This window comes from Salvelinus namaycush, chromosome 36 (genome assembly GCF_016432855.1).
Source record: "Salvelinus namaycush isolate Seneca chromosome 36, SaNama_1.0, whole genome shotgun sequence".
Classification (NCBI taxonomy): Eukaryota; Metazoa; Chordata; class Actinopteri; order Salmoniformes; family Salmonidae; genus Salvelinus; species Salvelinus namaycush.
In genome coordinates, this window is record NC_052342.1 from 12541322 (window position 1) to 12559171 (window position 17850).

The window sequence follows — 17850 nt, forward strand, 5'->3', positions numbered from 1 at the left end:
CAGCTTAATGAGGTAGTCACCTGGCATGTTTGAAGGAGTTCCCACATATGCTGAGCACTTGTTGGCTGCTTTTCCTTCACTCTGTTGTCCAACTCATCGCAAATCATTTCAATTGGGTTGAGGTTGGGTGATTGTGGAGGCCAGGTCATCTGATGCAGCACTCCATCACTCTCCTTCTTGATCAAATAGCCCTTACACAGCCTTGAGGTGTGTTGGATCATTGTCCTGTTAAAAGCAAATGATAGTCCCACTAAGCGCAAACCAGATGGGATGGCGTATCGCTGCAGAATGCTGTGGTAGCCATGCTGGTTAAGTGTGCCTTGAATTCTAAACAAATCACTGACAGTGTCACCAGCAAAGAACTCCCACACCATCACACCTCCTCCATGCATCACGGTGGGAACCAAACATGCGAAGATCATCCGTTCACCTACTCTGCGTCTCACAAAGACACAGCGGTTTTTGGTTCTCACAAAGAACCAAAAATCGCAAATTTGGACTCATCAGACCAAAGGACAGATTTCCACCGGTCTAATGTCCATCACTTCATTTTTCTTGGCCCAGGCAAGTCTCTTCTTATTATTGGTGTCCTTTAGTAGTGGTTTCTTTGCAGCAATTTGACCATGAAGGCCTGATTCACGCAGTCTCCTCTGAACAGTTGATGTTGAGATGTGTCTGTTACCTGAACTCTGTGAAGCATTTATTTGGGCTGCAATTTCTGAGGCTGGTAACTCTAATGAACTTATCCTCTGCAGAAGAGGTAACTCTGGGTCTCCTCATGGCGGTCCTCATGAGAGCCAGTTCCATCACAGCGCTTGAGGATTTTTGCGACTTCACATTAAGACATTTTCTAACTTCTTGAAATGTTCCACATTGACTGACCTTCCTGTCTTAAATTAATGATGGACTGTTGTTTCTCTTTGCTTATTTGAGCTGTTCTTGGCATAATATGGACTTGGTCTTTTACCAAATAGGGCTATCTTCTGTATATCCCCCTACCTTGTCACAACACAACTGATTGGCTCAAACGCATTAAGAAGGAAAGAAATTCCACAAATTAACTTTTAACAAGGCACACCTGTTAATTGAAATGCATTCCAGGCGACTACCTTATGAAGCTGTTTGAGAGAATGCCAAGAGTTTGCAAAGCTGTCAAGGCAAAGTGTGGCTACTTTGAAGAATCTCAAATATAAAATATATTTTGATTTGTTTAACACTTTTTTGGTTACTACATGATTCCATATGTGTTATTTCATATTTCTGATGTCTTCACTATTATTCTACAATGTAGAACGTAGTAGATAATAAAGAAAAGCCCTTGAATGAGTAGGTGTGTGCAAACTTTTAACTCGTACTGTATATATTTCCTAAGCTTTCTTATATCTCCCAGATACAGGACAGACACTTCAAAACCTTATTCCTTATGATTCCCTTTTTGACTGTCTTTTTGGCCATTTATAAATGTGTTATTAAGTGTGTTTCTAAGGGCTATAGTAGTAAAGGTCAAATTCAATATTTTATCAAATACTTTTTATTTTATTTATTTATTACTAAAATTCCAAATCAAATAGCTAACTGATCCATGGTATGACCATCTTAAAACAATTCCATATGTTAGCTTAGTATCAAGGCACAAGGCGAGACGCAGATGCAGACACAGGAGGCAGATGGTTGGAGTCTTACAATGTTTATTAATCCAAACGGGTAGGCAAGAGAATGGTCGTGGACAGGCAAAAAGGTCAAAACCAGATCAGAGTCCAGGTGGTACAGAGTGGCAGACAGGCTCGTGGTCAAGTCAGGCAGAATAGTCAGGCAGGCGGGTACGGAGTCCAGAAACAGGCAAGGGTCAAAACCGGGAAGACTAGAAAAAGGAGAATAGCAAAAGAAGTACGGGAAAAACATGCTGGTTGATTTGACTAAACATACAAGACGAACTGGCGACAGACAGGAAGAGACAGGAAACACAGGGATAAAAACACCGGGGGAAATAAGCGACACCTGGGGGAGTGGAGACAATCACAGGAACAGGTGAAACAGATCAGGGCGTGACAGCTTAGTAGAACACCCCCTTAGACTTTTAGAGGTTAATATCAGTTTATGACCATTTCTGTCACTTTACATATACTATGTCTATAACTCTGTTATGAGGCATGACATACTAAAATATCTGCTTGCTTAGACAGGGCTCACTTGGAAAAGAGTTGTCCATATCAATGTGACTTCCCTGAATAATTGCAGGATAATACATTAGAAAACATGTTGATGAGCAAAACAACCACTAAATGTTGATAAGGATGTATCCACATCAGTTCATGGGCAGTTCACTTGAACAACCGTATGTTTGAATTTGCTGAAAACCTGCCTACACAGAGAACTAGGAGCAGTCCTTCAGAACCACAGTACACTCTTAGAAGAAGAAGGTGCTATCTAGAACTATCAGCTGTCCCCATAGGAGAACCCTTTGAAGAACCCTTTTTGGTACAAGGTAAAACCCTTTTGGGTTGCATGTAGAATCCTTTCCATAGAGGGTTCTACATGGAACCCGAAAGGGTTCTACCTGAAACCAAAAAGGGTTCTACTTCGAACCTGAAAGGGTTCTCCTATGGGATCCCCTTTTTTGAAGAGTGCAGAGCTCATATACAATGTGGTGTAATTTGCAGGAGGCACCGCCGAGCTCCGATCATGAGGCTTGGTCATCCCATCAGCAGTGCATCACAAGGAGGCATGTTGTAAGCCAGTCCCACTATTACCATAAGGGCATTCCTGTGTTTGTTCAAGATATAAGAATGTGACCCTTAGGCGGTCTACAAAATCTGAAAGTTTTTTTCTCTGAAGCCAACTAGGCTAGACATGATGTAACATGGGCCGATGCAATCATGTGTCTACTGTAGCAATCAGCCATTGTTTTATGCAGCTACATACACTATGGAAGTGTAGTTAATTGCAAAATGTTGGCATGCATGTTTACTTTGTGGTGGTTCATGACATAGACTGGCCAGGTGAATCCAGGTGAAGCTATGATACCTTATTGATGTCACTTGTTAAATCCACTTCAATCAGTCTAGATAAAGGGGAGGAGACAGGTTAAAGAAGGATTTTTAAGCCTTGAGACAATTGAGACATGGATTGTGCCATTCAGAGGGTGACTGGTAAATACAAAATATTTGAGTGCCTTTGAACAGGGTATGGTACTGTAGTAGGTGCCAGGCACAGTGGTTTATGTCAAGAACTGCAACGCTGTTGGGTTTTTTCACACTCAACGGTTTCCCATTTGTATGAAGAATGTACATACGTGCTATAATATTAATTACTTAATATTAATCAATTTATTATCTCAAAACCATACAAATACTCATTTTTAGGCAAACAATTCATGTGCTTACTCAACTGTGTGGGAAGATGTGCCCCATTAGTACATTTTTCTATCCAATATTTCTGTTCATTTAGGTGACCCCTCAGACGCAAAGGTTCCATATAGCCTCTTTAACTACTGTCAATTCATGTGAACTTGGATATATGAAGAAATGATTCTCATAATCACATGAATGAGATGAGACGGGAAAAGGAGAGGAAGGAAGAGAGGGGAGGGGGATAGTGGGCGCCATCCGAGAGGTAGTCATATGAACAGCTCCTAGTTGCAGTGTTAATGACTCCCACTGTGCCTTTTTGACCAAGGGCAAGGATTACCATTAAGCTCCAGTTACATCTTCTCACATGATCAAAGAGGTTGCAAAGGTTGTAGGCTGCTTCACACACTTCACATAGACAGAATAGTAGTAAAAAGGAGGGATAATGAGGGAGACTGATTGGTCAGGAGATGTGCACATGTATGTGTATGCTGTTTGGGTTTTAATGTGCATCCAGAGAAAACTATAGTTTTAATTTCATGTTGACTCTCTTGGGGTGTGCCCGACCCCTGTATGAGTGGGCTGCAGCTGCACCTGTGGTGATATTTACTCAATACTTATGGGGGTATTTTTTATTATTTTTGACATGTATAGTAAGGGGTTGCCCTAATTTGTAATGGGAGTGGCCAGCATTGTCTTAATTTTTAACCATGTATCAACTTCCGATATGCATTCATATATAATGTAAGATGATACTTTAGACTATGAATATGCATGAGGATTCCAAGGTTGTGGGTATGTTTGTAAAATGGTGTGTTTTTGGTTTTACTATTTGGGGACCAGAAGTCCTCACAAGGATAGTAAAACAAGAACAATTCTGACAAGTGGTGACATTTCGCTGGTCCCCACAAAGAAAAGGGCTATTTTAGGCAGAGGGATTAGGTTTAGGGTAACAATTAGGGTTAGGAATTAGGTTTAGGTTTAGGGGTTAGGTTAACGGTTAGGGTTAGGGCTAGGGGTTAGAGAAAGAAGGATTTTGAATGTGAATCAATTGTTTGGTTCCCACAAAGATAGTAAAACAAACTTGTGTGTGTGTGTAGTCTTTTTAAATTATTGGCCAACAATAGCCAAATATATAGAGAATGCCTAATATATAGAGTATCAGTCAAAAGTTTGGACACATCTACTCATCCAAGGGTTTTTCTTTATTTTTACTATTTTCTACAATGTAGAATAATAGTGGAGACATCAAAACTATGAAATAACACCTATGGAATCATGTAGTAACCAAAAAAGTGTGTATATATTTTATATTTGAGATCCTTGGCCTTGATGACAGCTTTGCACAATTTTGGCATTCTCTCAACCAGCTTCATGAGGAATTATTTTCCAACAGCCTTGAAGAAGTTCCTTCCCTTTTCCTTCCTAATCCACCACACTGGATTATTGACCCCTGCCTGCTCTGACCCTGAGACTGCCTGCGATTCTGGACCTTTTGAACCCTATCTAGATTACTGACCTCTGCCTGCCCTTGACCTGTCATTTTGCCTGCCCCTGTATTAGTAATAAGCTTTTGTTACTTCAACACTGTCTGCATCTGGGTCTTACCTGAAACGTGACAGTACGAACTGGCCATGACTGACCCAGCACTCAGACCAGCTCCGCAACGCCATCTCCTCCCAAGGAGCCACCATTGGAAGGTACGAGGAGTTGCTTCATGGTCTTATGGAAGGGTTCCAGACCTTGGCCGAACGCCATGACCAAGCATTGAACACATTGCTGGAGCAATTCCGCAGGTAGTCTGTTAGGCAGCATACCATGATGGTAACCTCCCAGCCCCTCAGCAACCCGGCTCTTAGCAGCATCGCCTCCCTAGTCACCCCGGTTTCCCAGGAACCCCGCAATGCTTCGATGGTGAGTCAGGCACCTGTCGGGTGTTCCCTCATCATCGAGCTGCAGTCCTCCTCCTTCCCTTCAGACCGCTCTAAGATAGCGTACCTCATCATGCTGATGTCCGGGAGGGCTCTCGCCTGGGCTACGGCAGTACGGGAACAACAGTTGGTCGTATGCTTCAGTCTGGAGGAGTTTGTGGCGGAAGTTAACCTCTCTGGGATATGTGGGACGGTAGCGTCCCACCTGGCCAACATCCGGTGAAAATGCAGAGCGCCAAATTCAAATAAATTACTATAAAAATGTAACTTTCATGAAATCACACATTCAATATACCAAATTATAGCTACACTTGTTGTGAATCCAGCCAACGTGTCAGGTTTCAAAAGTGCTTTACGGCGAAAGCAAACAATGCTATTATCTGAGGATAGCACCCCAGCTAACAATCACAGACCATCATATTTCAACCCTCCCGGCGCGACACAAAACGCAGAAATAAAGATATAATTCATGCCTTACCTTTGACGAGCTTCTTCTGTTGGCACTCTAATATGTCCCATAAACATCACAAATGGTCCTTTTGTTCGATTAATTCCGTCGATATATATCCAAAATGTCCATTTATTTGGCGCGTTTGATCCAGAAAAACACTGGTTCCAACTTGCACAACGTGACTACAAAATATCTCAAAAGTTACCTGTAAGCTTTGTCCAAACATTTCAAACTACTTTTGTAATACAACTTTAGGTATTTTTTAACTTAGATAATCGATAAAATTGAAGACGGGATGATCTGTGTTCAATACCGGAGGAAAACAATGTGTAGCATGCTTTCTGGTCACGCGCCTCTAACAAAGAGTACACATCACTGGAGCCTCATTCTGAACATGGCTACTTCTTCATTTCTCAAAGGAAAAACCTCAACCAATTTCTAAAGACTGTTGACATCCAGTGGAAGCGATAGGAACTGCAGGAAGGTCCCTTAGAAATCTTTATTCCCAATAAAAACCCATTGAAAAGATAGTGACCTCAAAAAAGAAAAACTGAATGGTTTGTCCTCGGGGTTTTGCCTGCCAAATAAGTTCTGTTATAGTCACATACATGATTAAAACAGTTTTAGAAACTTCAGAGTGTTTTCTATCCAATACTAATAATAATATGCATATATTAGCATCTGGGACTGAGTAGGAGGCAGTTTACTCTGGGCATGCTTTTCATCCAAACGTGAAAATGCTGCCCCCTATCCTAGAGAAGTTAAGAAAGTTTTTGAGGCTCCATTGTCCGGGAGAGAGGCTGCCCAGAAGTTACTCTAGCTTCGGCAAGACTCCCGAAGTGTGGCAGACTATGCAGTGGATTTCTGCACGTTGGCAGCTGAGAGTGCCTGGAACCCAGAAGCACTGTTCGACATGTTCCTGCACGGAGTATCGGAGGAAGTAAAGGACCAGCTTGCAGCCCGGAACCTACCAATGGATCTTGACTCGCTCATCACCTTGACCATTTGGATCGATGGGCGACTACGGGAACAAAGTAAGAAGAGTAGTGTTGATTCCACCTCGCCTCCGAGACATCCTGGATGTCCCTGACAGCTCCGTTGCCAAGGCTAACTGATTTCATCCGAGAGCCTCCGAAGACTGCCGATTCACCTCTTCCCGAGGCTATGCAACTATGCAGAGCTAGGCTGTCTCCAGCTGAATGGCTATACAAGCTTCACACGAAGAGTTGCCTGTATTGCAGGACTACTGGTCATTTTGTCTCCACCTGTCCACTAAAAGATCAGGCTCACTGGTAGGAGCGAGTACTCTGATGGGCTATACGGAGAACTTTTCCTCTCCACTTACTCTCACCGCTTTACATGCCATTTTGCTGTGGGGGAACCAGTCAAAATCTCTCCGGGTACTCATCTGAGAGCTTTATGGATGCTACACGCTACCCTGGCTTCCGAGCTGGACAACCCTACTCAGCCCCTCTCCATTCCCATGGACGTTAGAGCGCTGGACGAGCGCTCTATAGACTGGGTCACCCACAATACCACCCCCATCAACCTAAGTGTGTCAGGGAACCTCAGTGTCACGCCCTGGCCATAGAGAGGCTTTTATTCTCTATTTTGGTTAGGCCAGGGTGTGACTAGGGTGGGCATTCTAGTTTCTTTATTTCTATGTTTTCTATTTCTTTGTGTTTGGCCGGGTGTGGTTCTCAATCAGAGGCAGCTGTCTATCATTGTCTCTGACTGAGAATAATACTTAGGTAGCCTTTTTTCCCACCTGGGTTTGTGAGTAGTTGTTTTCTGTTTAGTTTAGTTACCTTACAGAACTGTTTGTTTGCCTCTTTGTTATTTTTGTTCAAGTGTTCTAATTTATTAAAATATTATGAACACTTACCACGCTGCGCTTTGGTCCACTCCTTCTTCATCAGACGAGCGTTACACTCAGTGAGACGATTCAATTCCTGCTCATTAAGTCTCCTCAGTCAGGTTCCTGTGGTATTGGGATTCTCCTGGCTCCAGCGACACAATCCCCTCATTGACTGGTCTGCTGGTGCCATCATGGGCTGGAGCCCGTTCTGCCACACCCATTGCCTGAAGTCAGCAGAGCCTGCCCTGGGACGTCTTCCTGGGGGCTCGGAGGTTGCCCTGGACCTTTCCGCCATTCCGAGTACCAAGACCTCCGGGAGGTGTTCAGTAAGGCCCGGGCCACTTCAATTCTGTCGCACCAGCCATATGACGGCGGGATTTACTTTCTCCCAGGCACCACTCCACCCCGGGTACGACTGTACTCTCTGTCGTGTCCGGAGACCAAGGCTATGAAGACCTACATTGAGGACGCTCTAGCTGCTGGGTTCATCCGTCCTTCTACCTTCCCCGCCGGCACAGGGTTCTTCTTTCTGGAGAAGGACAAAACCCTGCATTCGTGCATCGACTACCAGGGTCTCAACGACATCATGGTGAAGAACCACTACCCGCTACCACTCATCTCCTCGACCACACAGTGTTCTCCAAGCTGGACCGTGGAACGCCTAACACCTGGTGCGGATATAGGAAGGGGAAGAGTGTAAGACTGCCTTCAACACGGCCAGCGGTCACTACGAGTATCTGGTCATGCCATTTGGCCTTACCAAAACCCCTTCTGTGTTCCAGGCTCTTGTTAATTATGTTCTACGTGAAATGTTGAACCGGTTCGTCTTTGTCTACCTCGATGACATCCTCGTCTTCTCCCGCTCCGCCCAAGAACACATCCTCCACGTTCGACAGGTTCTCCAACGCCTCCTGGAGATCCAGCTTTTTGTAAAAGCAGAGATGTGCGAATTGCATCGCTCCATCATCCCCTTTCTAGGTTACATCATCGCTGCAGGGAGTGTACAGATGGATCCCGGGAAGATGAGAGCGGTGGTGAATTGGCCCCAGCCTACGTCCATGGTGCAGCTGCAACGTTTCCTAGGATTCTGCAACTTTTATCTTCACTTTATCTGGGGTTACAGCACCCTGGCTTCCCCCCTGTTGGCACTCACCTCTCCCAAGGTTTCGTTCATGTGGTCCCCAGCTGCTGACCGGGCGTTCCAGGATCTCAAACACTGCTTCACCACAGCTCCCATCTTGGTTCATCCTGCAATATCTTCGCACCGCCAAGCGCCTCAATTCCAGGCAAGCTAGGTGGGCCCTGCTGTTCACCCGGTTCAACTTCTCCCTCTCATACCGGCCGGGATCCAAGAATGTTAAGCCGGATGCGCTGTCACACTGCTATAGCCCCACGGCTACAACCCCAGAACACGAGACCATACTTCCCACCTCATGCCTGTCATTGGCACTCAGCTGGGAAATAGGGAAGCAGGGGGCCCAGATAACCGGATGTTCATTTCTGATGCGGTCCGCTCCTCGGTCCTGGAGTGGGCCCACTTCTCCAGGGTTGCCTGTCACCCGGGCTCCCTAGCCTTTGTGCGACAACGCTTCTGGTGGCCTACCTTGGTTCCTGACGTCTGTGCACAGAACAAGACTCCTCGGCAAGCTCCGGCTGGTCTCCTTCAACCTCTATCTGTCCCTCACGTCCTTGGTCTCACATATCCCTGGACTTTGTCATGGGTCTCCCCCCGTCTGATGGCAACACCTCCGTCCTGACCGTAGTGGATCGGTTTTCCAAAGCCACCACTTCATTCCTCTCCCCAAGCTACCCTCTGCCAAAGAGACGGCCCAGCTCATGGTGCAGCACGTCTTCCGGATCCATGAACTGCCAGTGGACATGGTCGCCGACCGGGATCCTCAGTTCTCGTCCTGGTTCTGGACGGCGTTCTGCACACTCATTGGGTCGTCGGCCAGCCTGTCCTCCAGGTTCCACCCCAGTCCAACGTCCAGTCGGAGCGAGCCAACCAAGTCCTGGAGACGACTGCGCTGCCTGGTCTCTGCCAACCCCATCACCTGGAGCCAGCAACTAGTGTGGGTCGAATACGCCCGCAGTACCCTTCCTTGCTCTGCCACGGGTCTATCGCCCTTCGAGTGTTCCCTGGGGAGTGTTCCCTAGCCCCCGCTCGGCATACCTTCGGCCCAGATGTTTGTCCGCCACTGTCGTCGTACCTGGAAGAGAGCCCAGTCGGCCCTTCTCAAGACCACCTCCAGGTATCGACGACAAGCGGATCACCACCAGACCCCGGCTCCCCGGTATCGTCTCGGGCAGAAGGTACGGCTATCCACCAGGGATCTGCCCCACAGGGTGGAATCCTGCAACCCCCCCGGTTTATCGACCCTTTCCCCATCTCCAAGGTTAATAGCCCCTCTGCAGTTTGCCTTCTGTTGTCCCGTACCCTCCGTATACATCCCACTTTTCCCACATGTGTCCAGAATTAAACCCATGTCTCACAGCCCTCTGTCTCCTGTTTCCAGGAGCCTTTGACCTCTGCCTGCCCCTGACCTGTCGGTTTGCCTACCCCTGTATTAGTAATACACTTTTGTTACTTTGACACTTAAATGCATGAGAACATTATCTTCCAGGACAATTGTTTGTTTAATTATGAAATGTATATATATTGCTATGAAATACAATTGCATCAATAAATTATTACAGTTATGGATTGTCAGCAAGCATGTACTGTTAAATAAGATCGAACTGTGTTTGAGACAATATTTATTTTGTCAAATTATTACATTATCAAATATTTTTAATCATGACAATGTACTTGCAATTCAATTAAAGAAAAAAAAAAATCTTAGGTAGTGATGGGCAATTAACTTAAATAACAACAGAGAAAATATAAGTGAAATTAAAATGTAATTAAAAAAAAAACCACCTACCAATCTGAAAGGGCACTTTTCTCTTAGGAGGGCAAGCGCCCAGGTACCCTTAGACCTATCTGTACGCGTGCCTGTTGTAACGGGTGTCGTTGTCTGAAGAGGAAGAATCGGACCAAAGCGCAGCGTGGTAAGTGTTCATGACTTTTATTTAAACTGAACACTAGTACAAAATAACAAAGTGCAAAACGAAACCGAAACAGTCCTGTCAGGTGCAGAAAACACTAAACAGAAAATAACTACCCACAAAACACAGGTGGGAAAATGCTACCTAAGTATGGTTCCCAATCAGAGACAACGATAGACAGCTGTCCCTGATTGAGAACCATACCCAGCCAAAACAAAGAAATACAACACATAGAAAAATGAACATAGAATGCCCACCCAAATCACACCCTGACCAAACCAAAATAGAGACATAAAAAGCTCTCTCAGGTCAGGGCGTGACACCTGTTTAAATTATAAAAGTAAAGGACTGTAATTAATCTATGTAATTCACTATTTCCCTTAATAGTAACCTGTGATTTTACAACCCCTAAGGAATGTATGTACATATGTATTTCATAAGAATGGGATAACATCTTGGTTATCCTTACAACCCTATTAAGAAACATTACACTGCCTGGTATTATGGCCCCAACAATGTGAAATGCATGTGACTGGTTTGAATCTTTTCCCTTCCACTATGTGTGTTGGCAGCCAGATGAGAAAGCTGGCAGGTTCTTTCTTGTAGGCCTACATGAAGGCTGATTTGTAAGATCAATAAATTGAAGTGATACTGGGAAGGGCAGTGTGCAAGTTTCTCTTTTCATTTAAGATATCATCAAATTATTCCCACGCACATATGCAATATAGATTCTTAATTAACTTTTTCCATTGGCAAACAATTCAACTCCAATAGTATAGATAATATTAGAAGTAAATCAAGGACTTGTTATTTTTATTTGTTATTTTCTGCCCCTAAATGTACTTGTTAATCATTTCTACTTTAGCTATATTGGAAAAATGGCAGGCTTTCTTTTGTAGGCCTACATGAAGAAAAGTATGTGGCAGATTCCTAATTAATCTTTTCCATTGGCACAGAATCTAACTCAGATCTTACAGAGAGAATTAGAAGTAAATTGAGGACTTATTTTTTATTTCCCTAAATGTACTTGTTTGATTATTTCTACTTCCTTTATACACTTGGCAGCCTACAACCTTCTGCCTTTCAAAATGAGGTGGCTCTCTATACCTTTGTAACTGTTAAGAATTTTTAAGGAATGGGTTGGCTTTCTGTCAAGTTATTTCTAAAAGTGCTGTCTGTGCTTTGAAGTGGGAAACAAACATATGGTATTTGAAAGCTAAGAACCTGCCATTGAACTTTTTTTTCAAAGCACTCATCTGATGTTTTTGCCCATCTCTCAAACCGTAGCACCGAGAAAATGGCCGTTCTCTAATTAGGAGAAGTTCACCCTCCTGAGGACGTCAATATCGTGCATGTCCTAGTTATTGGGAAATAATGACTACTAATTAGTGCAACTGAACAACTATTGTCTGTATTCGGAGATGCCCTCAGAATAACCCACTGCCAAGCAAATAGTATCCCCATTGGGCACACACTGGTTGAATCAACATTGTTTCCACGTCATTTCAATTGGTAATGTGGGATTTATGAAGTTGCGCTTACTGTGACGTTGAATGCTCTAAAGGAAACTTTAATTATCTGCCTTGCAGGTTATGTTTTGGCCTTTTGTGATTCATTTATTGTGGTGTTGCATTAGGTTAATATCAAACTAAATTCTGCTGTTTTGCAATGTGTTCAAAATTCATGGAACCCCACAGAGCTTGAAAGGAGAATGACTGATCAGATGACGATGTAGTCCCAACTAAAAGATCATTAACAATACTTAAATGCCACCTGTCATTTGAAACCATCAGCTGAGGGTTTGGATAAAAAGGTCCTACAGCATATGCTCTCCATTCCTAGAGGTGAAAGTAAAGCTGTGGTCTGTAAGAGATATACCACTTTCTCACTATACCATGCTGCCAACATCACAAAGGCCTCCAAGGGTTCTTGGCTCACACGAGGAGGGAAGGATTGGAACGAGGGAGGAAAGGGGGTAGGGTGGTGTAAAGTACACTGTAAAAAAAAATCCTGTTAAATTACGGTAAAATTCTGGCAGCACGGTGCCAGAAATAAGACGGTAAAACTGCAGACAAAATGTACATAAATAATCTGTATAAAAACAATGATTTTACGACATTAACTCCTATTTTATCCTGGAATCCTTTTTTGTTGTGCTGGCATTGGTTGTGAAAATGAATTGGCCAGCTAAAAACCATAAAGAACTCCTTAATTGATGACAAAATATAGCTAGAACACAGATTATAATCATAATATTACAAAAAAAATACTCTCAATTTAACTGTTATCAGTTGTGAAAATAGAGAATCCGACAGCTTAAACCCAGAAATGACTCCTGAATTGATGCCAAAATATAGCTAGAACACAGATAATTTATCACGTTTCAGGTAAGACCTAGATGCAGACAACATCAAAGTGACAACAGTTTATTAATCGAACAGGGGCAGGCAGAGGTTAGTAATCCAGATAGGTAGGGCAAAGGTACAGGACGGCAGGCAGGCAAAGGTCAATAATTTAGAAAGGTGGGGCAAAGGCACAGGACAGCAGGCAGGCAGAATGGTCAACACCGGGACAACAGGAACAATCAAGACAGGAGCATACGGAAAAGAAAAAGAAAGCATACGGCTTGCTGAAACAAAACGAATTGGCAACAGACAGAGAACACAGGTATAAATACACAGGGGATAATGGGGAAGATGGGCAACACCTGGAGGGGGGTGGAGACAATCACAAAGACAGGTGAAACAGATCAGGGTGTGACATGATTGTCATAATATTACAAAAACCTACTCTCAATATAACTGGTATCAGTTGTGAAAATAGAGAATTGGTCAGCTAAAAAACTGAAATAATTCCTTAATTGATGCCAAAGTTACACAAAAACACAGATAATTGTCATATTACAAAACCTTACACTTGATCTAACTGGCATCAGTTGTGAAACTAGAGAATTGTTAAGTGAAAAACAGACATTACTCCTTAATTGATGCCAAATTATAGCTAGAACACAGATAATTGTCATTATATTACAAAAACTACTCTCAATTCAACTGGTATCAGTTGTGAAAATAGATCATTGTTCAGCTAAAAAACAGACACAACTCCTTAATTGTTGACAAAATAAAGCTAGAAAACAGATAATTATAATATTACAAAAACCTACTCTCATTGTAACTATTATTGGTTGTGAAAATAAAGTATTCTCCAGCAAAAAAACAAACTAAGACATTACACAGGGATTTCCTTATATATTTTTACAAGATTTATTACGTTTAAATTATTCAATACACGTTCAAACCTTAACCTGTGCGTGCAGTGGCATGGCAGAAAGGTAAAGGGGTAGACAGAGAGGGATGGGAGGGGTGTGTTAAGAAGAGGGGTATCAGGTAATCTCAGTGTACAAACATTTCTGGAACTATACACTTGATAGTTACGGTGTCAAACATAGGAAATTCAATTAAAGCATTTTTTTTTTTAACATATCAGTATTTTCACATTTTGGTTATAAAATTTAGGTCAAGTTATTATTCTGTCATCCTAACCCACAACTATTTGGTGGAGATGTGTGTAGGACAAGGTATATCGATCCTAGTGCAAAAACATTTCTTGAACTCAAACTTTACATATACCGTGTCAAACATTCACTTAAAAGCAACTTACACCATGCTAATGTAAAAACATTCAGTTCTAACATTTTGGCCAAGTGTTTACCATCTGCCAGTTTCTTGACTGCGTGCTGCAGTCGATGGATTTAAGTGCCTGTATGTGTGCGTGCGCAAGGCTACTCCCTCCATTCATAGTCTGCAATGTTTGAGATCAGAAAAATAACTTTTGGATTGATTGGATGCTGCTTTCTTGAGTTCTTCTCCACTTTGGACCCCTTATCTGGGTTGATCTTGAATAGGCACCTGCGTTGGACGAAATAACATAAATAATGTCATTCTATACTAGTGTGTCCGCCATTTTTAATCACTAGTAGTGGTCCTCTACCCCTTCAGATACAACAATTTGATTTGTTGACTAACAAAAATGTACCTGCAAAAATCAATTTATCTAATTTAAAGGGGCTACATGTAGGATATTTGCAATGTAATATTAGAAAATGTCTATGATACAGTTAACTTCTTATGGCTGGGGGGCAGTATTGAGTAGCTTGGATGAATAAGGTGCCCAGAGTAAACTGTCTGCTACTCAGGCCCAGAAGCTAAGATATGCATATTATGGTAGATTTGGATAGAAAACACTCTGACGTTTCTAAAACTGTTTGAATGATGTCTGTGAGTATAACAGAACTCATATGGCAGGCAAAAACCTGAGACAAAATCCAACCAGGAAGTGGGAAATCTGAGGTTTGTAGGTTTTGAAAATTTGGTCCGATTGCACTTCCTAAGGCTTCCACTAGATGTCAACAGTCTTTAGAACCTTGTTTCAGGCTTCTACTGTGAAGGAGGAGAGAATAAGAGCTGAGTGAGTAAGAGGTCTGGCAGAATGCAATGAGCTCAGTCTCACGCGTGCCCGTGAGAGTTAGCTGCGTTCCATTGCATTTCTAAAAACGAAGGAATTCTCCGGTTGGAACATTATTGATGATTTATGTTAAAAACATCCTAAAGATTGATTCTATATCGTTTGACATGTTTCCACGAACTGTAATGAAACTTTTTGACTTTTCGTCTGGACCTAGTGCTCGCGCCTCATGAATTTGGATTTGTGAACTAAACGCTCCAACAAAAAGGAGGTATTTGGACATAAATGATGGACTTTATCGAACAAAACAAACATTTATTGTGGAACTGGGATTCCTGGGAGTGCATTCTGATGAAGATCATCAAAGGTAAGTGAATATTTATAATGCTATTTCTGACTTCTGTTGACTCCACAACATGGCGGGTATCTGTATGGCTTGTTTTGGTCTCTGAGCGCTGTACTCAGATTATTGCATGGTGTGCTTTTTCCGTAAAGCTTTTTTGAAATCTGACACAGCTGTTGCATTAAGGAGAAGTTTATCTATAATTCCATGCATAAAACTTGTATCCTTTATCAATGTTTATTATAAGTATTTCTGTAAATTGATGTGGCTCTCTGCAAAATCACTGGATGTTTTGGAAGCAAAACATTACTGAACATAACGCGCCAATGTAAACTGAGATTTTTGGATATAAATATGAATTTTATCGAACAAAACATACATGTATTACGTAACATGAAGTCCTATGAGTGTCATCTGATGAAGATCATCAAAGGTTAGTGATTAATTTTATCTCTATTTCTGCTTTTGTGACTCCTCTCTTTGGCTGGAAAAATGGCTGTTTTTCTGTGACTAGGTGCTGACCTAACATAATCGCATGGTATGCTTTTGTCGTAAAGCCTTTTTGAAATCGGACACTGTGGTGGGATTAACAACAAGTTTATCTTTAAAATGGTGTAAAATACTTGTATGTTTGAGGAATTTTAATTATGAGATTTCTGTTGTTTGAATTTGGCGCCCTGCACATTCACTGGCTGTTGTCATATTGATCCCGTTAACGGGATCTCAGCCATAAGATTAAAGTAACAGTGGAACGACAATGTTTTTTCACCAGAAAGTATATTGGGTGCATAGAAAGTGTATCCTGAAATGATACATTTCTATTGGCCAACATGGGACTGGTGTGGTTCTGTTTTGAAATTGGAAGTTATAGTTAACAGTAAGGCATCCTAGATGACAACACCAGACCAGAGTTAGTTTTAACAAGTAAACGGACCTTGCATCGTGTCACATTGTGATACAGCAGACTCTCTATGATGATGACGCATATGACATTTAAAAGCATTATATTTTGTCAACTGAGATTTGCAGCTAAGCATGCAGCATACATAATGGCCATTTGCTTCATGTCGGTGTAATGGCCATTTGCTTCATGTCGGTGTAATGACTGATGATCCACATAACCTTCTAACGTGTTAACAGTGAGGCCACAGGAACGACATGCCAATTATTTGGAAAGACCTGACATGTTCCCAATTTCTCTATACTTAACTTAAACTCACCCCATTCCGCACAAATGTGAGCAACCGCAACATTCAAACGAGGCTACAAAGAAAACTAATGGGACTGTAGTGACTGTGTGGCTTCAAAATCGGGGGTGTGAACTAGGTTTCTATTCAAGCGTTGATCGACATGGTAATGGCTCTATAGTATTGGAGAAAAGTTGAAAAAACTGACCCTCCGTTACATCGTGACGTGTCATGCCGTAACGTACAGCACGCATAAAGCAACTATTTCTGTCTTACAATCTCTCTCCACCAGGTGTAGCACTTCTCTCATCGTTTAAAAACAAGAAATGGACAGTGACGGGGGTAAGGGGGGATACCTAGTCATTTTTTGCGTCATCATTGCATGCGATCATCATTCTCAAAGCAGCTGTTTACTTCTAAGATCACTTTAGCACCGCCCTAAAAACCCGATTCAAATTCGACACAAACCTTCAAATAGGTATGTAATGACACATTATATAAACTCTTTATAGTGTTTTATTTACATTTTAGAGGCGATAAGGTGATAAGTTGGACAGATCGAGCTCCCGGGTGGCGCAGTGGTCTAGAGCACTGCATCGCAGTGCTAGCTGCGTCACCAGAGTCTCTGGGTTCGCGCCCAGGCTCTGTCGCAGCCGGCCGCGACCGGGAGGTCCGTGGGGCGACGCACAATTGGCTTAGCGTCGTCCGGGTTAGGGAGGGTTTGGCCGGTAGGGATATGTGGATATTGTAAAGTGGTTGTTCCACTGGATATCATAAGGTGAATGCACCAATTTGTAAGTCGCTCTGGATAAGAGCGTCTGCTAAATGACTTAAATGTAAATGTAAAACAAGCAATTTTCCCACACAACATCTGTCCTTCTCACTATCACGCATTAGTTTCGCTTCCCCACCCGCCATTTTTAAAAGACCCGACGGAGTTCATTGCCTTCTTGAATCATGCAGAAATGGGCAGCGTGGGGGTCATGTAATTGATTCTGTTGGAAAGGGGAGAAATTATGCTTTACAATGGTATTGACATTACAGTTGATCTGGAAGTATAATGTTAATGGGGCACTAAAATAAGGTCAATTGTACGGTCAGATGTACAAAAGTGAGTGAGTTTACGTTACTTTTAACAAAGAAAAAAGTACCTTGTAGATTTTAATCTTGGTTCCAATTAACTACTGAAGTGTATTGTTCTGATTTGCTTGATTAATGACA